At 35.5% G+C, this 13,125-nt stretch overlaps 1 protein-coding gene across 1 annotated transcript in view; it reads right to left on the bottom strand.

The window, feature by feature from the left end:
- CNGB3 (cyclic nucleotide gated channel subunit beta 3) overlaps nucleotides 1–13,125 on the bottom strand; it is a 147,489-nt gene that overhangs the window by 109,453 nt on the left and 24,911 nt on the right. The gene's annotated exons all lie outside the window — the stretch shown is intronic.

Genomic DNA, 13,125 nt, shown 5'->3' with positions numbered 1-13,125 from the left:
TTATTTTCTGAAACTACACAGAACACATATAACCCCTCTTCCATACAGTAGACAAATATATCTGAAGACAATAATAATTTACTTCCCATTAGGAGTCTTAATTTGCTGGGATACCATGTTATTGAGGATTTTTTTATGTGGCATGATATTGAGACCCCGTCATCATCATTGTAGGTGCCTTTCTTGGGAAGCACTCCATTTTGTCATAATTCCTTTTAAGAAGTGATGCCAAGAAGCAAACAGAATAGATATGTTTTGATTAACACAGATAGAGTGGTACTACACACTCTGTTATTATGTTACTGTTATTATTGCTTTTGTTTTAAAATAGTTACATCCCAATATTGACTCATATTGAGTCTTTTTCCTCAACTGAGTCTCCCAGAAATTTCTATGTGGCTCTCTCTCAGTCTGTATTCCAGTGATTTAATATTTTAACCTTGTATTTGGAACTCTACATCTCTTTCTGGCACATTTAAAAATATCTGATTGCACTTCGTAATTTAAAAAGTTTTCACCATTTTTTTGGTTATTGAAGAATAGTTGACATAAAATGTTATACTAGTTTCAGGTGTACAGCATAGTGATTTGACAATTCTCTATAGTACTCAGTGCTCACCACAATTAGTGTAGTCACCATCTGTCATCATACAATATTATTGACTATATTCCCTATGCTGTAATTTTCTCATCCCATTTGCCTCCTACAACCCCATGAATAAGGCTGTTCTAATGTAATTATCCTCCTTTTCAGTGAGGACATTGAGGTTCTAGCAAATTAAGAGATTTGTCCAAGTCTAAAAGAACAGTAAGTGGAAGAATTAAGAATAGAATCAGGTTCTTTTAGTGCCATTTGTTAGTGCCATTAATCTATTATTCCAATCTATTATTCTTTTTACCCCATCACAAATATATTAGCTTTCTTATCTTGTTTTATTTATAGATATGGGACCTCTATCATCTATGGCTTTATCCTAGTAACTCAAAAAAACGTTGAGTTGCACAATATAAAATATAGAGTCTGTAGTTATCTCAATAGTGATCAAGTTCACACTGGTTTGTTTATTACATTTTGGTAGGTATTTTTTTCAGCTTTGAATTCACTGAGCACATCTTTACATCTTATTTAAAAAGATACAATAAGAGATAGTCAAATTCTTTTCTAAAATGTGGTTAACTGGACTTTATTACACCCCTCATTTGCTATGTAGAGTCCACCATTTTATTTTCTAAGTGCTCAAAAATCATGTTTAACAATTCACTTGGGAGTTCTGCCAGAGATTAACATAAAACTACAGTTTCCAAATTCTACACCATACTCCTCTTTGAAGATTAATAATTTTCTCATTTTTATATAGTACACCCAAAAAATCTGCAAATGAAGATTGTTCTAAATGTTATTTGTTATTTAGATGTTCCTGGGAAACTAAATATAAATATCATTTTCATCAGGGAAAAGTGACACTTCTGAATCTACCTGGATGTGAGTATTATTATGACCTTATAGTCAAGGATAAGTAATTCTTTTTAATGTGTAGAATAGGGAGCATATTTCAAACTTGTACTGGGTGACACCTTTGATTGGGGCACAGACATCTTTACACAAAGAGAGAAAACAATTGCCTATTGTTTGTTTCCTTTGCTCCATTCCTTCCCACACACTTCCCCCTATGCTTGATGACAGTCAAAATTTCTTAATAGGGGAAAAACTTTCCATTCCACAATTAGAATTAGGCTTGACTTGCTTTTTGGAGAGGTGCTGCATAAAGTTAGATATAAATTACCAAGCAAATTCATAGAAAAAGATCAGACTTATGGTTACCAGAGGCAGGGGGGTAGAGCATGAGGGAGGGGTAGTTGGAGTTAGGTAGTCAAAAAGTACAAACTTCCAGTTATGAGATAAATAATTACTAAGGATGAAATATACAACATGATGACTATAGCTAATACTGATGTATAATACATAGGAAATTTGTTGGGGCACCTGGGTGGCTGAGTCAGTTAAGCATTGGACTCCTGATTTCAGCTCAGGTCATGATCTCATGTTTTAGATCATGAGTTTGAGTCCTGCATCAGCTCTACACTGAGCCTGCTTGGGATTCTCTCTCCTTCTCTCTCTGCCCCTCGGCCTTGTGCTCTGTCTCTCAAAACAAATAAATAAACTTAAAAAAATATATAGGAAAGTTGTTAAGAGAATAGATCCTGAGTTCTCATCACAAGGGGACATTTTTTTCTATTCTTTTTATTGTACCTGTATGAGATGATGGATGTTAATTAAACCTATTGTAATCATTTCACAATGTATGCAAATCAGACCACCATGCCGTACACCTTCGACTTATATAGTGATATATGTCAACTATTTCTCAATAAAACTGGAAAAAACTACAAAGCTTGTTTTATTTCCTCAAGTAGATTTAGGTGATGGGAGTAGGGATGTAGATGATGGAGGAGGTTGAAGGTTAGTGGAGAGGGGTAGGGTTTTAGAGAAGGAGGACTAAGAGCTTGGGATTTTCAATGTGGGACAGATGAAGAGGGTGAAAATAATTTAGAAAGCACTAAAAGAGCAATCCCTATTAAAATAACACCAGCATTCTTCACAGAGCTGGAACAAACAATCCTAAAATTTGTATGGAACCAGAAAAGACCCCGAATAGCCAAAGCAATCTTGAAAAACAAAACCAAAGCTGGAGGCATCACAATCCCAGACTTCAAGTTGTATTACAAAGCTGTAATCATCAAGACAGTATGGTATTAGCACAAAAACAGACACTCAGATCATTGGAACAGAATAGAGAACCCAGAAATGAACCCACAAACGTATGGCCAAGTAATCTTTGACAAAGCAGGAAAGAATATCCAATAGAATAAATGCACCCCAATGTTTATAGCAGTGCTATTGACAATAGTCAAAGTATGGAAAGAGCCCAAATATGCATCAATGGCTGACAATTCCTATTGTTGACATATATTGTATATGGCTGAAAGCCATATATATACAATATATACATTGTATATATGTAAATAAGATGTGGTACATATATACAATGGAGTATTACTCAGCAATCAAAAAAATGAAATCTTGCCATTTGCAACTATGTGGATGGAACTAGAGGGTATTATGCTAAGTGAAATTAGTCAGTCAGAGAAAGACAAATATCATATGACTTCACTCATATGAGGAATTTAAGATACAAAATAGATGAACATAAGGGAATGGAAGCAAAAATAATATAAAAACAGGGAGGGGGACAAAACATAAGAGACTCTTAAATATGGAGAACAAACAGGGTTGCTGGAGGGGTGTGGGTGGGGAATGGGCTAAATGGTTAAGGGGCATAGAGGAATCTATCCTGAAATCATTGTTGCACTAATGCTAATTAACTTGGATGTAAATTAAAAAATAAATTAATTAAAAAAACAAAAAAGAATGGCTACCAACTACCAACAACAACAGAAAAGAAATAAAGTCATTTTCAATTACAAAAAAAAAAAAAAAAGAAAAAAAGGAAAGCACTAAAAAAGTGAAGTCAAGGCCCTCTGTGGGCTATGATGCTACATGTTAACTACTTCACAGTTTAACACTGGATCAATCTAGACCACAGCAAGTGTACAATTAAGGCAATGAAAATAGTTTGTCATTGGAAATACTGCCCTCTTCTCTCCTTTTCTTCTCTGAAACTTTCTCATTCTGGACTTCCCTTGTCCCACTCTCCTACCCTGCTAAATGGTCCTTATTTACTGGCCCCTCATCTACTTGGGCATATAATTTACTGTCCTAGGTGCTGGTTTTATTTTACTCAGCTAGTACTGGTTTTCTTAAAATTAGTAATAAATGACAAGGGAGGTCATTTGGCTACACCTTTACTTTTGAAGGTTAGTGAAGCAGAATGCCTTCCCAATTTATTTTTCTTCTGAAAGCATAAGTTTTAACTTACTCTCAATTTGAATATCTTTCCTACTCCATCTATTGCACCTTAGTATCATATTAGAAGTTATAACAGATTTTAAAAATTATCTTATATTGGTGTGATGATTAATGATTTACTTGTAAGTTAATTGGCTCTTATTTTACAAGTAAACAACAGAAGTAAGACTACTAGATGTCAAAATATTACATATGAGTACCATTTTTGATGGACCATTTATTAATATTTATGGATTCTTGTTGAATATTATATATGATGCTGACAGGACACATAATGCCCTCACTTCCATAATAATCAATAAAAGGAAAAACTACTAAGAGCTTTCAAGTCTTTTCATTGTTTGAAAACTGCAGTGAGTTTGGATACAAGTTTAATTTCCCATATTTTCAAATCTCATTGTGTTAAATCTCTTTTGCTAAATTTGTAGGGTTGTTCGAGTTTTTCTGTTTCTTGGGTTTTTTGTACAATGCCTTTCCTCCCTCACTTCCTTTCTTCCTCCCTCCCTACCTCGTTCCTTCTGTCATTCCTCCCTTCCCTTTTCCTTTCAATCCAAAAAAAAAAGCCCAATAAAATAGCAAGACATTCACAAAATTTTTTGACATGTTCAAATTTCTTGTTTTTGTGATACATTAGTTATAAATTTTTAACTTCAAAAAAAGGAGGCCTAAGCATTTCCATAACTAATTACTACATAATAAGAGCAATATTCTATTTTTAGATGTTCATTTATTGAAAGAGAGAGAGAGAGAGTGAGAGTGGTAGAGGCAGAGAGAGAGATAATCCTAAGCAGGCTCCATGCTCAGCACAGAGCATGATGCCGGGCTCGTTTCCACGACCATGAGATCATGACCTGAACTGAAATCAAGAGTCAAACGCCTAAGTGGCTGCACCAGGCACCCCGAGAGCAATATTCTATATATTCTATGAGAATCAATCAATCAATCTATCTATCTATCTAAAGATATATATCATCTTGGAAATTATTAAAGTATATTGTTTGCCACTTTCAAACACTTATATACTCAGCACCATTTAATTGACCATACAGAAATTTACCACTAGGGAATTTCCCTGAATAAGTATTTTTAGCTAGTTGTATTTAAAAGCTAAGCATTGTAAAAATTCTGGAAATTTTTCTTAATGTAGGACTTATGATCTTATGCTATTTTCTATTTACAAAAAAAAATCTCCCCACTACAATTAACAAGATTAAGTTGTTTACATTCTAATTCATTTAAAAGTTTTTTTAACATTTATTTATTTTTGAGACAGAAAGAGAGCGTGAGCAGGGAAGGGGCAGAGAGAGAGGGACACACAGAATCTGAAGCAGGATCTAGGCTCTGAGCGGTCAGCACAGAGGCTGACACGGGGCTCAAACTCACAAACTGTGAGATCATGACCTGAGCCAAAGTCGAATGCCCAACCGACTGAGCCACCCAGGTGCCCCTCTAATTCTTTTTCTCTCCCCACCTCCAATACCTTCAGTAGAGCCTCAAAGTAGATGGACTGGTAGCCTAAAAGTAAAGGAGTGTTTTGGGATATTTCCAAATCTGGATTATTAGCTTCTGTCATTTTCAGTGTAATTTAAAATATAAAAAAAATATTGCAAATATTGAATCCTAGGCTCTACTAAAATCCATACCTCTTCAGCCTGGAATGAATGCTTCATTTTTTTTTATACTTTGAAAATCTATGAAAATGATTTTTTCTCCTATTTTACTAGCTATGAACTAGAGATTATCTAAATCAAAGTTTATGTACAGAGTATTTATTCGTTTTATCTTTTAGATTCAGATGTTCATTGGATATAGAAAAATCTCTGGCAAGCATAAGGAAACAGAGTACAGATTGGAACTTCAAATTTTCAAGATAAAATATGTCAACATTGGTAATATTACAGAATCCACGAGATTTCATTGCTTTCAATGTTGAAGCATTTCCTAAAATACGCATAGGGCTCTAACACTAAGAATAATCCATAATTTTTATGAATTGGGGTGCAGAAAGCAAGCTTTGAAGGACATCTCAGAAGTCTCCTAATCCAATTCTACTTAAACAAGAATTCTATCTACATTGTGTCTAGACATATAATTTTTCAGTCTTTCAGGATAGATCCTCTGTGGAGTTCTTGAGTAATTTAAAAGATTGGAAAAATAAGACCACAGTGTAATAGTGTATTATCTAAAATATCTCTCTTACTGGCCAAACACAGTCATGCCATTTCATGGTAGATTAAAAAAAAATTCAATAGATTATTAGCTGGGAATGGTCACTCTTTTGTTATATATTTTGCAGTTCAGACTTTAAATTATTTTTTAATTATTAAAAATGACTATTGTCATCATTGAGGACTCAGAAAACAGAAAAATGAAGAAAGAAAACAACTGGCATTTTAGGTATACTAGGCAAAGAAAATCATTAACATTTTGGTGTATTCTTTAAGTTTTTGTTCTATATACATGTTGAAAATATATTTAAGATTAGGTGATATGCACAAATCTCTATTCTCCTTTTTCTTATTAATAATGAAACATTTTTAAAATTAGAATTTCCTTGTAAACATTTTACTGGTTATATAATAACCACATTTAATGTATATACTGTAAAATGCTTCCTAATCTTTTTTCATATCATGGCATACTAGAACATGAATATTTTTAAGATACTCTGAGGTGACCAGATGAAGCTTGAGTCCAGTGGCAACTGCCCTGGGGGTCTGGCCATGTAGACAGACCCTGTTACCTTTGAGGATTGAGAAAATCACTGATTCTGTAATCCCGTCTGCAGTGTGGTAGAAGTCATCAGTGGTGCAATTGGTAAGGCTCTTCTGTATTGTTCTATCATTGAACATTTAAGGTGCTTATACATTTTGTATTATTACAGATAATCTTGCAATATGATCTTGGACCATGAAGCATTTTACCCATTTAAGGATATTTCCTTAAAGTAAATTCTCAAAAATGGCAGCACTGAATATTTTTGGGTATGGCTATTTCTAAGAATTCTGATACATGTCGATTGTTTTTCTAAAGATGCACCATAAAAATTTCAGAATGTCTATTTTATCCTCTCGTTTCCACATTGTAAATTCATTTAAAAACATTTCTGGTAATTTGGTAATGTTTTATATACATATATATATATATATATATATATGTATTTTTTGTTTATTTAACATAGGGAAGTTTTAATTTTGGTTTAGTTGAATTACCACAGTTTCCTTTGTCATTTTCCAGCTTAGAGAGTTTTCCATATATTTAATAAAGATTAACTTGAATTTTTGAAGATTAATTTTGTTTGAAGTTTCATTTGTCTGAAATCTATTTAGCTCCTTGGTCTGATAGGAGGATCTAAACACACCTCCCTTTTCTCCAAATAGTTCACCACCTAATACAATTCTTTGAATGATCTTTCATTTTCTTGTGATTTATGATATCATTTTCCTTTTCCTTTTACTATATTATTCTTTTTCTATTAATCAGATTCCAGGGTGCTTGGGTGGCTCAGTCCGTTAAGCGTCCAACTTTGGCTCAGGTCATGATCTCACGGTATGTGAGTTCAAGCCCCATGTCAGGCTCTGTGACAACAGCTCAGAGCCTGGATCCTGCTTCAGATTCTGTGTCTCCCTCTCTCTGCCCCATCCCCGCTGTGCTCTTTCTCTATCAAAAATTAAAAAAATAAAAATAAGGAAAACATCAGATTCTTATTTCAAACAAGGCTAATTAATCTGTCACATATATCCCATTATTTATAAATAACATATAATTATTAATTCATAGCTGTATTACAGGGATTCTTTCCTTTCCACTTACAGGCATGGTCAGAATGGAAAACGTGTGTTGGGGCGCCTGGGTGGCTCAGTCGTTTAAGCGTCCAACTTCAGCTCAGGTCATAATCTCACGGTTTGTGAGTTTGAGCCCCGAGTTGGGCTATGTGCTGACAGCTCAGAGCCTGGAGCCTGCTTCAGATTTTGTGTCTCCCTCTCTCTGCCCCTCCACCACTCACACTCTGTCTCTCTCTCAAAAATAAATAAAACATTTAAAAAATTTTTAAAAAAGAATGAAAAATGTGTGCATTGTATTGATAGAGAGATGGGGATGGGCTGCGAAGGAGAAGAAAATAAGAGCTTTCTAATAGTTTATTTTTCTATAATTGGCATTAATTGAGTGTACACAACTGAATTTCTTTTCTAATAATTTCTTCTACTCCTTGGTCATTGTTTTCCTTTGATCTCTTTTTGGCTTTGCAATTATTCGTATAATGTATGCTGCTGCATTACATCTAGTGGATGGACACTAGAGGGCAGTGCAAGTGCATGTTTATGGGTGCAAAACTTGACACCAATGAAAGGTAGTTCTAAATCAAGTTCAAGCTTTGTTGTGACTGATTGCTGCAGTGCCTCTTTTTCTTAACTTAATCCATGCTTTCGTTCAGCAGTGTACTGCACAGTAGGAGCCAGTGCTGAGTAGACTATTGCATACTGCTGGGGAGCTGGTATGACCAAGTAAGGCCTTGTTTTGGTCTTACACTAAGAAGTTGTTCATTCATTCATTCATTCACTCATATTTTTCAACAAAGAGTGAGTAGCTATGAGTGTTGAGAGTATGAGTGATTTTTACTTTCCTTTTGTGCTCTTTGCTCAAATTTTCTAACAATGGATGTGTGTAAAATATACTATAAAATACAAAAAAATGCTATAAAATATTATTTTTTGTTATTTCTAGCAGTCAAAAGCTATTAAAAATTATTAACAAATTGTGCTTATGATAGGGACAGAAGAGGAGGAAAAATCTATTAGACTGTATTTTTCTATACTGTTAGCAAGGGATGCTGAAAACTTAGCTATAAGGCATTGCTGGAGCCAGTGGAAAGTGCTGGTTGAGAAGAAAAGAAAGATGTGAATCACTGGAGACTAGGCTGCCTATGTGACAAGTTCTGCCCCATGCAGCTCCTCATCTCCAAAGTCTTGTAGCTTTTGCCACTTCCTTGCAGGCATTGCTCTGAAAGACTTTGTGGCCAGGCTTTGGAAACCACATCAAGGACTTGGAGGTTTCTCTCTAGCAGACTGATCTCTAGTTGATTTGAACCACTGTGGGAGCTGACAAAGCGAACTCCACGTCAGAAGCACTACAGCAGTGATGTGTTCCAAACTGGAACTGGGAACACAATTTTTCATAGATTAGTTCTATAGCTCTTTTTGCGCAGCTCTAGTCTTAAGTAAATTATAATCTAAATTGTATTCCATAGGCCTACCTCAGCATCTAATTGCTATATTTAATATTGTTCCAATGGAAAAATGCATTAGGAGTTTCAAACCATCAGCGACTTTCAAAACACCATCTATTTTATTTGTTAATATGGGGGAGTCATCTGTATGAGGGAATGACAGAGTGGTAGTAGGTCTCCTTCATTCAGGGGTCACTAGCAGCTCTGGAACCAGAATGTGGTGTTAGCAGCTACATTTAAGGACAGATTAGAGTTAAAAATTATTTTTGGAATTAATTAAACTAGCCCATGTCCAAGCATTTAAAGCTATTCACAGGCAATAAACCCCTCCCCACACCTTTCAAAAAGCATCTTGGACGGAGCAAATTGCCTAAGTATTCTAATTATCTGCTGAAGCCCTTTGCCAATATTTCACTTTGAGTAGAATTCTCATATGTATTTATGTCAGTGAGTAGGCAGCTTTTCCCTTTGGCCAATTAAAACTCAAGTCTTGGGAAGTTTTTATTTTCATTGTTTAAGTTTCATTCAGTCTTTGGCTGTATTTATTTGCCAAAATTATACTATGGGTCAGTAAACTATTTAAAATTTTCAGATTGAATAAATTTCAGGTACAAATAAAGGTAAAAGGTGGCCCCTCCAAAGATGTTCACACTCTTATCCTTGGAACCTGTGAATATGTTATGTTAATGACAAAAAGAACTTTGTAGGTTACAGACTTTAAAATGGGGTGGTTATCCTAGTGGGGCCCATCATGTAAGCCCTTTAAAGCAGAAAACCTCTGGTCACAAGCAGAAGAGGTGCTGCATACACAAAATAGTCCAATCCAAATCCCAAGGAAAGACTGGATATCAGGGACATACCCAGTGTGAATATATGAGGACTCAGAGAAGAGTTATACCCTCAGTTTCTACGGTGTAGTCACGTATGGTTTACATATGGCACCAGAGGCTTTGGCCTCAGGTGGGCAATGAGAAGGTCAGTTGCTGGGGCTGCTAAATTTGTATTTGCCCCTATGCATAGAGTTGATCCAAATGGTATGGACACAGTGAGACAGGGAATAGGAATAGTGGCTGATGCAGAACCAGATGCTGATCACAGAAACCAAGACAGACTTGCTGTTACACTTGGCTACATTTCACCAAGTCACTGATGTAGAAGATTGTTAACTTGAGCATTTTCTTTATTGAGATCCTACACTAATAGTGAGCTAACTTTGTTAATTTAATTGTAGTTCCTTGTAAAATTAGTTGTTAATAGAATATGAAGTTCTTTTCATGTTGCAGTTTAGATTCCTCAATGAATTTATTTTAAATTGTCTTCATAAAGCAGGGAGTGAAGTCCTTTTTTAGGTCTCACGAAAACCAAATATGTGATCTAAGGAGATTAGATTGGTGATTGAGTAAAGACCCCTGTGCCTAAGGAGGCCGACTAGGCAAACAGCCCCTCTTCTCAGATTAATGTCTGAACAGGCCTATTTAAGTCTACGTGAACCATATGTTACATTTCCAGTTCCTTTCAAAACACATGTTGGTATGGTTTAAGCAAAACATTCATTACTTTAAAAAATACCTCTGATTCTAATTTTAAAAGCATGTGAGTAAATGCATTGCTCATTAGTGTGAGAAAAGCCCTGCGCGGAGTTCCAAGTAGGTAAAAGTGCAAAAGCCTTGAGAGCCCTTTCATGTGGCCAACATTTGTATCTTAATTTTGGGGGGAAGCAAAACCTTTCTTCAGTTAGCTTTGCCCTGAATAGAAGGCTTACTGTGTCCCACAGTCTGGTGCTTTTGTTATGTGGACTGATGCCTACTGAAGTCTAGATTTTAACCATCGTTTTCCTTTCATTTGAGTCTTAAATCATGTCCTAGAGTCTGAGGTAAATATCTACTGCAATCACTTCCTGATTACAGTGATTTCTCCAAATCTGGTTATTGCATGAGTCATTAGAATGATTGCAACTGGAACCAACAATTGTAGAGAGGAAATCAAATGAGAAACTTCTACTTCTTACACTTATACTTGTGGAATTAAAGCATGAGGGTTCAATTTTCTTATTGGCCCCAAAGAGCTTAAAAGCACATTAAATTGTGACTTTGCTATGAGCCACTGGAAAAGACTTGGTGGTATTTTGTGATAAAAATGTGAAGTAAAACATGGAATTTAATCAAATATATTCATAGAAAAAGATGTGCAGTTGCCTAAAAGAAATTAGCTTTATAATATTTTAAATTTATGAACTTAAGAATGAAGTCACAAATTTATGGGAAAAACCTTAGCTTCCCTTCAAAATTATATAATTTGGAGATTCCATTAATTCATTCAGTATTTATTTATAAATTTAGAAGTAAACATAATGAAGCCCTTCCCTCAAGTACCTTACAACCTTCTAGTAGGGAGAGATAAAAATATATACATTTTAGAAACACAAACTTTGTCAGGTCATGATAAATGCTACAAAGAAAGACAAATCAGGGTAAGGGAGATGGAGAGTGACAGACACTACTATTTTCTATAGAGTGGCTAGGGGTGACTCCTCTAAGTAAAATGATACTCAAGTAGAGACACTGAAAAGAGTGAGGAGGAAGTTATGTAGATAACTGAGGGAAGATTGCTTCTGGTGTGGCTGGGTCACAGTGAGAGGGTAAAATGGTGGGAGATAGGGTCAGAGAAGCAGAGGCAGAGTGGGGGCAGATACTGTTGAGCCCTGTGGGCCATTGTGGGAACTTCGGCTTTTACTCAACATGGGATGGGAAATCATTAGAGGATCTGGTAGAAAGGGATAATTTACATTTTATCATGATCACCTGGACTACTGTGTTGAATATTAACCATAGAGGGGCAAAGAATGGAAGCTGGGTGAATTACTAGGAAGATGTTGTAATAGATGAGAAATAATGGACTAGAGTAATAGCAGTGGAGGTGCTGAGATGTGATACAATTCTGATTATATCCCAAAGGAATAGCTAATACAATTTGTTACTGGATTGGCTATACTGTATGAGAGAAAGAACAGGTGAATTTTTGGTCTGAGCAAATGGAAGAATGAAGATGTCTTATACTTAGATGGTGAAGCCTGCATGAGGAACACGTTCTGAGGAGGTGAAAGAAATTAAGAGTGGATTTTGGATGTGTACATTTTGACATGTCTAAATAGACACCAACATGGAGATATTAAGTGAACAACTGGTAATTCAAACTGGGCTTCTGTGGAGAGAATTTGGGAGTCATTAGGGTGTCAATATTGCTTAAAGCCATTGGACCAGATAAAATCACATACGAAGAGTGGGGTTGTGCTCTTCAAAGTTTAGAGGTTGAGAGATGAGAAAAGAAGCCAGTGAAGTAGGGCATCAGTCAGAGTAGTGGTATCTGAGAAGCCAAATGAATAAGTGTTTCAAGAAGGGAGTGAGGGATTAACTGTGAATTACTGCTGATGGTTGGAAAAAAGTAGAACTAACAACTGGCCATTGGCAGTTGGCAGTGTAAATGTCATTGTTGACTTTGGTAAGGGTGGACAAAACCAATAACAACTTTTATAGAAGTAGATAAAAGCTATTGGAATTAAGGAATCAAATTCTGATTACGGGTTCAGGAGAACATGAGAGGGCAGGAAGTACAAAAAAATTGAATAGGGATAACTGAGGTTTGCTGCAAAGGAGAGAAGAGAAATAGAACAATAGCTGGCCACTCATGCGTAGCTAAGGGAAGCATTTTTATTGCTATTGTTTAAATGTGATAAATGCTACAACATGTTCATATGCTTGTAGAAAAATCCATCAGGAAGAGAAAAAATCAGATGTTGCAGAAGAGAAAGAAAATAATTGTCAGAGAAATGTCAGTGAGTAGAGGACAAGGGGATGAGTACAAAGTGGAGGAGTTGGCCTTAGATACAAATATGTTCAGCTCATCTGTTGTGATAAGAGTAAAGGCTGATTAAATGGCTACAGATACAAAAACTGACACGTGTTATACTTGG

Source organism: Acinonyx jubatus, chromosome F2 (genome assembly GCF_027475565.1).
Source record: "Acinonyx jubatus isolate Ajub_Pintada_27869175 chromosome F2, VMU_Ajub_asm_v1.0, whole genome shotgun sequence".
NCBI lineage: Eukaryota > Metazoa > Chordata > Mammalia > Carnivora > Felidae > Acinonyx > Acinonyx jubatus.
This window is presented reverse-complemented; position numbering and strand designations above follow the sequence as displayed.